The sequence below is a fragment of the Triticum urartu genome, chromosome 5A, assembly GCF_056163025.1.
Source record: "Triticum urartu cultivar PI428250 chromosome 5A, HENAU_Tu73, whole genome shotgun sequence".
Classification (NCBI taxonomy): Eukaryota; Viridiplantae; Streptophyta; class Magnoliopsida; order Poales; family Poaceae; genus Triticum; species Triticum urartu.
Genome location: NC_141877.1, coordinates 596,706,048 through 596,716,740, shown reverse-complemented (window position 1 = coordinate 596,716,740; position 10,693 = coordinate 596,706,048). Strand labels below are relative to the sequence as shown.

General features: G+C 45.5%; 1 pseudogene; it reads left to right on the top strand.

Moving 5' to 3' along the window:
• Positions 1–260: 260 nt before the first annotated feature.
• LOC147973186 (uncharacterized) lies at positions 261–10,270 on the top strand (annotated as a pseudogene).
• The last annotated feature ends 423 nt before the right edge of the window (positions 10,271–10,693 follow it).

The following is a 10,693-nucleotide window of genomic DNA, read 5'->3' as shown; positions in this document are numbered from 1 at the left end:
ACTTCTCGACATTGCCGCCACCACGCCCGTGCTGTATCCGTAGTTTTGGCCGTCGATCGCAGGTTTGACCGTCGCCGTCTTTGCCGGCCGCAGAGGGGACAGGACCGCCGGCGACGCACCACGGCGTCCTCGGCAGCTTCCGACGAGAGCTCCACAGTGGTCAGTAGCCGGCCGGCAACCACCCCTGCTGCGTCGAGATGATCATCGCGGCCTCTTCGCCACCACACCCGCAAGGTGTTCGGCATTTTGCCCACAAAGGTATGGACAGTGGAGACGAGTTTTTCTTCCATCACTTCCTTTGTTCATCGGACGATTCGTCGTCGGATGATGAAGATATTGTGGTCGCTGCACTGGTCGTTCACGACCACATTCAACGGCAGCTTCCTCGGTACAGGGGGTCACTCCCGGGCCGTGCTCCCAACCTGAACCGCAACAGGGAGAGAGGCCACACCCTGCTCTATGCTGATTACTTTGCCAACACCCCTCTCTTCAAGCCGGATAAATTCCGTCGCCGTTTTTGAATGGCTAGGCATGTGTTTAATCATATCCGAGAGGGAGTGGTTGCTCATGACCCATACTTCGAGTGCAAGACGGATGCCCTTGGCAAGCTTGGATTCTCCTCTTACCAGAAATGCACCGTGGCCATCCGCATGCTTGCATATGGAATTCCAGGTGATCTGGTGGATGAGTATGTGCGTATGAGTGAGACAACATGTCTGATGTCAATGTACAAGTTTTGCCAGGCTGTGATCGAGGTGTTTGGCCCAGAGTACTTGAGGCAGCCAACTGCCGCTGATACATAGAGATTGTTGGCGACCAACGCAGCTAGAGGCTTTCCAGGCATGCTTGGCAGCATAGATTGTATGCACTGGGAGTGGAAGAATTGTCCATTTGCTTGGCAGGGCCAGTACAAAGGGCATGTCAAGGCGTGCACTGTCATATTAGAAGCGGTGACATCACAGGATCTTTGGATATGGCATTCTTTCTTCGGCATGGCAGGTTCTCACAATGATATCAACGTGCTGCAGCGTTCTTCAGTCTTCGCGAGGCTTGCAGAAGGCCACTCCCCACCTGTCAACTTTGAGATCAACGGCCACCATTACAACAAGGGATACTATCTAGCAGATGGTATATATCCTCAGTGGTCAACTTTTGTGAAGACAATCTCGAAACCCTAAGGTGAGAAAAGAAAGAGATTTGCCCAAATGCAAGAGAGTGTTAGAAAGGATGTGGAACGTGCTTTTTGAAGGAAATATGCCCTAGAGGCAATAATAAAGTTATTATTTATTTCCTTATAATCATGATAAATGTTTATTATTCATGCTAGAATTGTATTAACCGGAAACATAATACATGTGTGAATACATAGACAAACAAAGTGTCACTAGTATGCCTCTACTTGACTAGCTCGTTAATCAAAGATGGTTATGTTTCCTGACCATGAACAATAAGTTGTTATTTGATTAACGAGGTCACATCATTAGTTGAATGATCTGATTGACATGACCCATTCCATTAGCTAAGCACCCGATCGTTTAGTATGTTGCTACTGCTTTCTTCATGACTTATACATGTTCCTATGACTATGAGATTATGCAACTCCCGTTTACCAGAGGAACACTTTGGGTGCTACCAAACGTCACAACGTAACTAAGTGATTATAAAGGAGCATTACAGGTGTCTCCAAAGGTAGATGTTGGGTTGGCGTATTTCGAGATTAGGATTTGTCACTCGGATTGTCGGAGAGGTATCTCTGGGCCCTCTCGGTAATGCACATCACATAAGCCTTGCAAGCACTGCAACTAATATGTTAGTTGTGAGATGATGTATTACAGAACAAGTGAAGAGACTTGCCGGTAACGAGATTGAACTAGGTATTGGATACCGACGATCGAATCTCGGGCAAGTAACATACCAATGACAAAGGGAACAACGTATGTTGTTATGCGGTCTGACCGATAAAGATCTTCGTAGAATATGTAGGAGCCAATATGGGCATCCAGGTCCCGCTATTGGTTATTGACCGGAGACGTGTCTCGGTCATGTCTACATTGTTCTCGAACCCGTAGGGTCCGCACGCTTAAGGTTACGATGACAGTTATATTATGAGTTTATGCATTTTGATGTACCGAAGGTTGTTCGGAGTCCCGGATGTGATCACGGACATGACGAGGAGTCTCGAAATGGTCGAGACGTAAAGATTGATATATTGGAAGCCTATATTTGGATATCGGAAGTGTTCCGGGTGAAATCGGGATTTTACCGGGTTACCGGGAGGTTACCGGAACCCCCCGGGAACCATATGGGCCTTCGTGGGCCTTAGTGGAAAGGAGAAAAGGGCAGCCCAAGGGGGCTGCGCACCTCCCCCCTCCCCTAGTCCTATTAGGACTAGGAGAGGTGGCCGGCCACCCTTCTCCCTCTTTCCCCCTTTGGGGAATCCTAGTTGGAATAGGATTGGGGGGGCGTCCTACTCCCGGAAGGAGTAGGACTCCTCCTGCGCCTCTCTCCCTTGGCCGGCGCCCCCTCCCCCCTTGGCTCCTTTATATACTGAGGTAGAGGCACCCCAAAACACACAAGTTGATCCACGTGATCTATTCCTTAGCCGTGTGCGGTGCCCCCTGCCACCATATTCCTCGATAATACTGTAGCGGAGTTTAGGCGAAGCCCTGCTGCTGTAGTTCATCAAGATCGTCACCACGCCGTCGTGCTGACGGAACTCTTCCCCGACACTTTGCTGGATCGGAGTCCGGGGATCGTCATCGAGCTGAACGTGTGCTCGAACTTGGAGGTGCCGTAGTTTCGGTACTTGATCGGTTGGATCGTGAAGACGTACGACTACTTCCTCTACGTCGTGTCAGCGCTTCCGCAGTCGGTCTGCGTTGGGTACGTAGACAACACTCTCCCCCTCGTTGCTATGCATCACATGATCTTGCGTGTTCGTAGGAAAATTTTGAAATTACTACGAAACCCAACAGTGGTATCAGAGCCTAGGTTATTTATGTTGATGTTATATGCACGAGTAGAACACAAGTGAGTTGTGGACGATACAAGTCATACTGCCTACCAGCATGTCATACTTTGGTTCGGCGGTATTGTTGGACGAGACGACCCGGACCAACATTACGCGTACGCTTACGCGAGACCGGTTCCCTCGACGTGCTTTGCACAGAGATGGCTTGCGGGCGACTGTCTCTCCAACTTTAGTTGAACCGAGTGTGGCTACGCCCGGTCCTTGTGAAGGTTAAAACGGAGTCTATTTGACAAACTATCGTTGTGGTTTTGATGCGTAGGTGATATTGGTTCTTACTTAAGCCCGTAGCAGCCACGTAAAACATGCAACAACAAAGTAGAGGACGTCTAACTTGTTTTTGCAGGGCATGTTGTGATGTGATATGGTCAAGGCATGATGCTGAATTTTATTGTATGAGATGATCATGTTTTGTAACCAAGTTATCGGCAGCTGGCAGGAGCCATATGGTTGTCGTTTTATTGTATGCAATGCAATCGCGATGTAATATTACTAAACGGTAGTGATAGTCGTGGAAGCATAAAATTGGCGAGACGACAACGATGCTACGATGGAGATCAAGGTGTCGCGCCGGTGACGATGGTGATCATGACGGTGCTTCGGAGATGGAGATCACAAGCACAAGATGATGATGGCCATATCATATCACTTATATTGATTGCATGTGATGTTTATCTTTTTGTGCATCTTATCTTGCTTTGATTGACGGTAGCATTATAAGATGATCTCTCACTAAATTATCAAGAAGTGTTCTCCCTCAGTATGCACCGTTGCCAAAGTTCGTCGTGCCCAGACACCACGTGATGATCGGGTGTGATAAGCTCTACGTCCATCTACAACGGGTGCAAGCCAGTTTTGCACACGCAGAATACTCAGGTTAAACTTGACGAGCCTAGCATATGCAGATATGGCCTCGGAACACGGAGACCGAAAGGTCGAGCGTGAATCATATAGTAGATATGATCAACATAACGATGTTCACCATTGAAAACTACTCCATCTCACGTGATGATCGGTCATGGTTTAGTTGATTTGGATCACGTAATCACTTAGAAGATTAGAGGGATGTCTATCTAAGTGGGAGTTCTTAAGTAATATGATTAATTTGAACTTTAATTTATCATGAACTTAGTACCTGATAGTATCTTGCTTGTTTATGTTGATTGTAGATAGATGGCTCGTGCTGTTGTTCCGTTGAATTTTAATGCGTTCCTTGAGAAAGCAAAGTTGAAAGATGATGGTAGCAATTACACGGACTGGGTCCGTAACTTGAGGATTATCCTCATTGCTGCACAGAAGAATTACGTCCTGGAAGCACCGCTGGGTGCCAGGCCTGCTGCTGGAGCAACACCAGATGTTATGAACGTCTGGCAGAGCAAAGCTGATGACTACTCGATAGTTCAGTGTGCCATGCTTTACGGCTTAGAATCGGGACTTCAACGACGTTTTGAACGTCATGGAGCATATGAGATGTTCCAGGAGTTGAAGTTAATATTTCAAGCAAATGCCCGGATTGAGAGATATGAAGTCTCCAATAAGTTCTATAGCTGCAAGATGGAGGAGAACAGTTCTGTCAGTGAGCATATACTCAAAATGTCTGGGTATAATAATCACTTGATTCAATTGGGAGTTAATCTTCCGGATGATTGCGTCATTGACAGAATTCTCCAATCACTGCCACCAAGCTACAAGAGCTTCGTGATGAACTATAATATGCAAGGGATGAACAAGACTATTCCCGAGCTCTTCGCAATGCTGAAAGCTGCGGAGGTAGAAATCAAGAAGGAGCATCAAGTGTTGATGGTTAACAAGACCACTAGTTTCAAGAAAAAGGGCAAAGGGAAGAAGAAGGGGAACTTCAAGAAGAACGGCAAGCAAGTTGCTGCTCAGGAGAAGAAACCCAAGTCTGGACCTAAGCCTGAAACTGAGTGCTTCTACTGCAAGCAGACTGGTCAATGGAAGCGGAACTGCCCCAAGTATTTGGCGGATAAGAAGGATGGCAAGGTGAACAAAGGTATATGTGATATACATGTTATTGATGTGTACCTTACTAGAGCTTGCAGTAGCACCTGGGTATTTGATACTGGTTCTGTTGCCAATATTTGCAACTCGAAACAGGGACTACGGATTAAGCGGGCACTGGCAAAGGACGAGGTGACGATGCGCGTGGGAAACGGTTCCAAAGTCGATGTGATCGCGGTCGGCACGCTACCTCTACATCTACCTTCGGGATTAATATTAGACCTAAATAATTGTTATTTGGTGCCAGCGTTGAGCATGAACATTATATCTGGATCTTGTTTAATGCGAGACGGTTATTCATTTAAATCAGAGAATAATGGTTGTTCTATTTATATGAGTAATATCTTTTATGGTCATGCACCCTTGAAGAGTGTTCTATTCATATTGAATCTCGATAGTAGTAATACACATATTCATAATGTTGAAACCAAAAGATGCAGAGTTGATAATGAAAGTGCAACTTATTTGTGGCACTGTCGTTTAGGTCATATCGGTGTAAAGCGCATGAAGAAACTCCATACTGATGGACTTTTGGAACCACTTGATTATGAATCACTTGGTACTTGCGAACCGTGCCTCATGGGCAAGATGACTAAAACACCGTTCTCCGGTACTATGGAGAGAGCAACAGATTTGTTGGAAATCATACATACCGATGTGTGTGGTCCGATGAATATTGAGGCTCGTGGCGGATATCATTATTTTCTCACCTTCACAGATGATTTAAGCAGATATGGATATATCTACTTAATGAAACATAAGTCTGAAACATTTGAAAAGTTCAAAGATTTTCAGAGTGAAGTTGAAAATCATCGTAACAAGAAAATAAAGTTTCTACGATCTGATCGTGGAGGAGAATATTTGAGTTACGAGTTTGGTGTACATTTGAAAAACTGTGGAATAGTTTCGCAACTCACGCCACCCGGAACACCACAACGTAATGGTGTGTCCGAACGTCGTAATCGTACTTTACTAGATATGGTGCGATCTATGATGTCTCTTACTGATTTACCGCTATCGTTTTGGGGTTATGCTCTAGAGACGGCTGCATTCACGTTAAATAGGGCACCATCAAAATCCGTTGAGACGACGCCTTATGAACTGTGGTTTGGCAAGAAACCAAAGTTGTCGTTTCTTAAAGTTTGGGGCTGCGATGCTTATGTGAAAAAGCTTCAACCTGATAAGCTCGAACCCAAATCGGATAAATGTGTCTTCATAGGATACCCAAAGGAAACTGTTGGGTACATCTTCTATCACAGATCCGAAGGCAAGACATTCGTTGCTAAGAATGGATCCTTTCTAGAGAAGGAGTTTCTCTCGAAAGAAGTGAGTGGGAGGAAAGTAGAACTTGACGAGGTAACTGTACCCGCTCCCTTACTAGAAAGTAGTTCATCACAGAAAACTGTTTCAGTGACACCTACACCAGTTAGTGAGGAAGCCAATGATAATGATCATGAAACTTCAGATCAAGATGCTACTGAACCTCGTAGATCAACCAGAGTAAGATCCGCGCCAGAGTGGTACGGTAATCCTGTTCTGGAAGTCATGCTACTAGATCATGATGAACCTACGAACTATGAAGAAGCGATGGTGAGCCCAGATTCCGCAAAGTGGCTTGAAGCCATGAAATCTGAGATGGGATCCATGTATGAGAACAAAGTATGGACTTTGGTTGACTTGCCCGATGATCGGCAAGCAATTGAAAATAAATGGATCTTTAAGAAGAAGACTGACGCTGATGGTAATGTTACTGTCTACAAAGCTCGACTTGTCGCAAAAGGTTTTTCGGCAAGTTCAAGGGATTGACTACGATGAGACCTTCTCACCCGTAGCGATGCTTAAGTCTGTCCGAATCATGTTAGCGATTGCCGCATTTTATGATTATGAAATTTGGCAGATGGATGTCAAAACTGCATTCCTGAATGGATTTCTGGAAGAAGAGTTGTATATGATGCAACCGGAAGGTTTTGTCGATCCAAAGGGAGCTAACAAAGTGTGCAAGCTCCAGCGATCCATTTATGGACTGGTGCAAGCCTCTCGGAGTTGGAATAAACGCTTTGATAGTGTGATCAAAGCATTTGGTTTTATACAGACTTTCGGAGAAGCCTGTATTTACAAGAAAGTGAGTGGGAGCTCTGTAACATTTCTGATATTATATGTGGATGACATATTGCTGATTGGAAATGATATAGAATTTCTGGATAGCATAAAGGGATACTTGAATAAAAGTTTTTCAATGAAAGACCTCGGTGAAGCTGCTTACATATTAGGCATTAAGATCTATAGAGATAGATCAAGACGCTTAATTGGACTTTCACAAAGCACATACCTTGACAAAATTTTGAACAAGTTCAAAATGGATCAAGCAAAGAAAGGGTTCTTGCCTGTGTTACAAGGTGTGAAGTTGAGTAAGACTCAATGCCCGACCATTGCAGAAGATAGAGAGAATATGAAAGATGTTCCCTATGCATCAGCCATAGGATCTATCATGTATGCAATGCTGTGTACCAGACCTGATGTGTGCCTTGCTATAAGTTTAGCAGGGAGGTACCAAAGTAATCCAGGAGTGGATCACTGGACAGCGGTCAAGAACATCCTTAGATACCTGAAAAGGACTAAGGATATGTTTCTCGTATATGGAGGTGACAAAGAGCTCACCGTAAAAGGTTACGTTGATGCAAGCTTTGACACTGATCCGGACGATTCTAAATCGCAAACCGGATACGTGTTTACATTAAACGGTGGAGCTGTCAGTTGGTGCAGTTCTAAACAAAGCGTCGTAGCGGGATCTACATGTGAAGCGGAGTACATAGCTGCTTCGGAAGCAGCGAACGAAGGAGTCTGGATGAAGGAGTTCATATCCGATCTAGGTGTCATACCTAGTGCATCGGGTCCAATGAAAATATTTTGTGACAATACTGGTGCAATTGCCTTGGCAAAGGAATCCAGATTTCACAAAAGGACCAAACACATCAAGAGACGCTTCAATTCCATCCGGGATCTAGTCCAGGTGGGAGACATAGAGATTTGCAAGATACATACGGATCTGAATATTGCAGACCCGTTGACTAAGCCTCTTCCACGAGCAAAACATGATCAGCACCAAGGCTCCATGGGTGTTAGAATCATTACAGTGTAATCTAGATTATTGACTCTAGTGCAAGTGGGAGACTGAAGGAAATATGCCCTAGAGGCAATAATAAAGTTATTATTTATTTCCTTATAATCATGATAAATGTTTTTTATTCATGCTAGAATTGTATTAACCGGAAACATAATACATGTGTGAATACATAGACAAACAAAGTGTCACTAGTATGCCTCTACTTGACTAGCTCGTTAATCAAAGATGGTTATGTTTCCTGACCATGAACAATAAGTTGTTATTTGATTAACGAGGTCACATCATTAGTTGAATGATCTGATTGACATGACCCATTCCATTAGCTAAGCACCCGATCGTTTAGTATGTTGCTACTGCTTTCTTCATGACTTATACATGTTCCTATGACTATGAGATTATGCAACTCCCGTTTACCAGAGGAACACTTTGGGTGCTACCAAACGTCACAACGTAACTAAGTGATTATAAAGGAGCATTACAGGTGTCTCCAAAGGTAGATGTTGGGTTGGCGTATTTCGAGATTAGGATTTGTCACTCCGATTGTCGGAGAGGTATCTCTGGGCCCTCTCGGTAATGCACATCACATAAGCCTTGCAAGCACTGCAACTAATATGTTAGTTGTGAGATGATGTATTACAGAACAAGTGAAGAGACTTGCCGGTAACGAGATTGAACTAGGTATTGGATACCGACGATCGAATCTCGGGCAAGTAACATACCGATGACAAAGGGAACAACGTATGTTGTTATGCGGTCTGACCGATAAAGATCTTCGTAGAATATGTAGGAGCCAATATGGGCATCCAGGTCCCGCTATTGGTTATTGACCGGAGACGTGTCTCGGTCATGTCTACATTGTTCTCGAACCCGTAGGGTCCGCACGCTTAAGGTTACGATGACAGTTATATTATGAGTTTATGCATTTTGATGTACCGAAGGTTGTTCGGAGTCCCGGATGTGATCACGGACATGACGAGAAGTCTCGAAATGGTTGAGACGTAAAGATTGATATATTGGAAGCCTATATTTGGATATCGGAAGTGTTCCGGGTGAAATCGGGATTTTACCGGGTTACCGGGAGGTTACCGGAACCCCCCGGGAACCATATGGGCCTTCGTGGGCCTTAGTGGAAAGGAGAAAAGGGCAGCCCAAGGGGGCTGCGCACCTCCCCCCTCCCCTAGTCCTATTAGGACTAGGAGAGGTGGCCAGCCACCCTTCTCCCTCTTTCCCCCTTTGGGGAATCCTAGTTGGAATAGGATTGGGGGGGGGGGGGGAGTCCTACTCCCGGAAGGAGTAGGACTCCTCCTGCGCCTCTCTCCCTTGGCCGGCGCCCCCTCCCCCCTTGGCTCCTTTATATACTGAGGTAGAGGCACCCCAAAACACACAAGTTGATCCACGTGATCTATTCCTTAGCCGTGTGCGGTGCCCCCTGCCACCATATTCCTCGATAATACTGTAGCGGAGTTTAGGCGAAGCCCTGCTGCTGTAGTTCATCAAGATCGTCACCACGCCGTCGTGCTGACGGAACTCTTCCCCGACACTTTGCTGGATCGGAGTCCGGGGATCGTCATCGAGCTGAACGTGTGCTCGAACTCGGAGGTGCCGTAGTTTCGGTACTTCATCGGTTGGATCGTGAAGACGTACGACTACTTCCTCTACGTCGTGTCAGCGCTTCCGCAGTCGGTCTGCGTTGGGTACGTAGACAACACTCTCCCCATCGTTGCTATGCATCACATTATCTTGCGTGTTCGTAGGAAAATTTTGAAATTACTACGAAACCCAACACTTTTAGTGTGCTTCAATCCCGGTGGGGTATCGTTCGAAACCCTGCACTGTCATGGGATGAAAGGAAGCTTTGGGAGGTGATGACTGCTTGTGTGATCATGCACAACATGATCGTCGAGGATGAGCGTGATGAGAGTATCTTCGACCAAGGATTTGACTATCAAGGTGAAAATATTGAGCCCCTGCACCAAGACCCGGCCACATTTGAACAGTTTGCCCAATTCCACCGTGAGATGCGTGATTGACACACTCATTTGAATCTTCAAAATGACTTGATTGAGCACGTGTGGAATCACATTGGCAACCAATAGATGTATTGGTCCATTTTATGTTTAGTTAAGACAATTTCAATTTGGTTGTAAAACTATTTTATTAAAGACAATTTCAATTGGGTTGTAAAACTATTTTAATTTTCAAACAAATATTTGGGTTGGAAACTAGTTTTGATAAAAATTTGGGCATTTTTGGCCCTGACGGACAGGATGGGGTAACAGGATGCGTCTGCGCGCTGGGTGCACGACCACCGCATCCCAGGACACGCCCGGCACGACTGCAAATTCCTACCCAAACGGACAGAATCCAGACAAAACGGACGTTCATTTGGGATCGCGCGGTGGAGTTGGCCTAATATGGGCCAGCCCGTTCTGCGAGCGACCGATTGCGGTGGGCATCAGTTTACAGAAAAACATGTTGGAATGGCCCACCTAACCCTAGCACGTAAACACACATACATC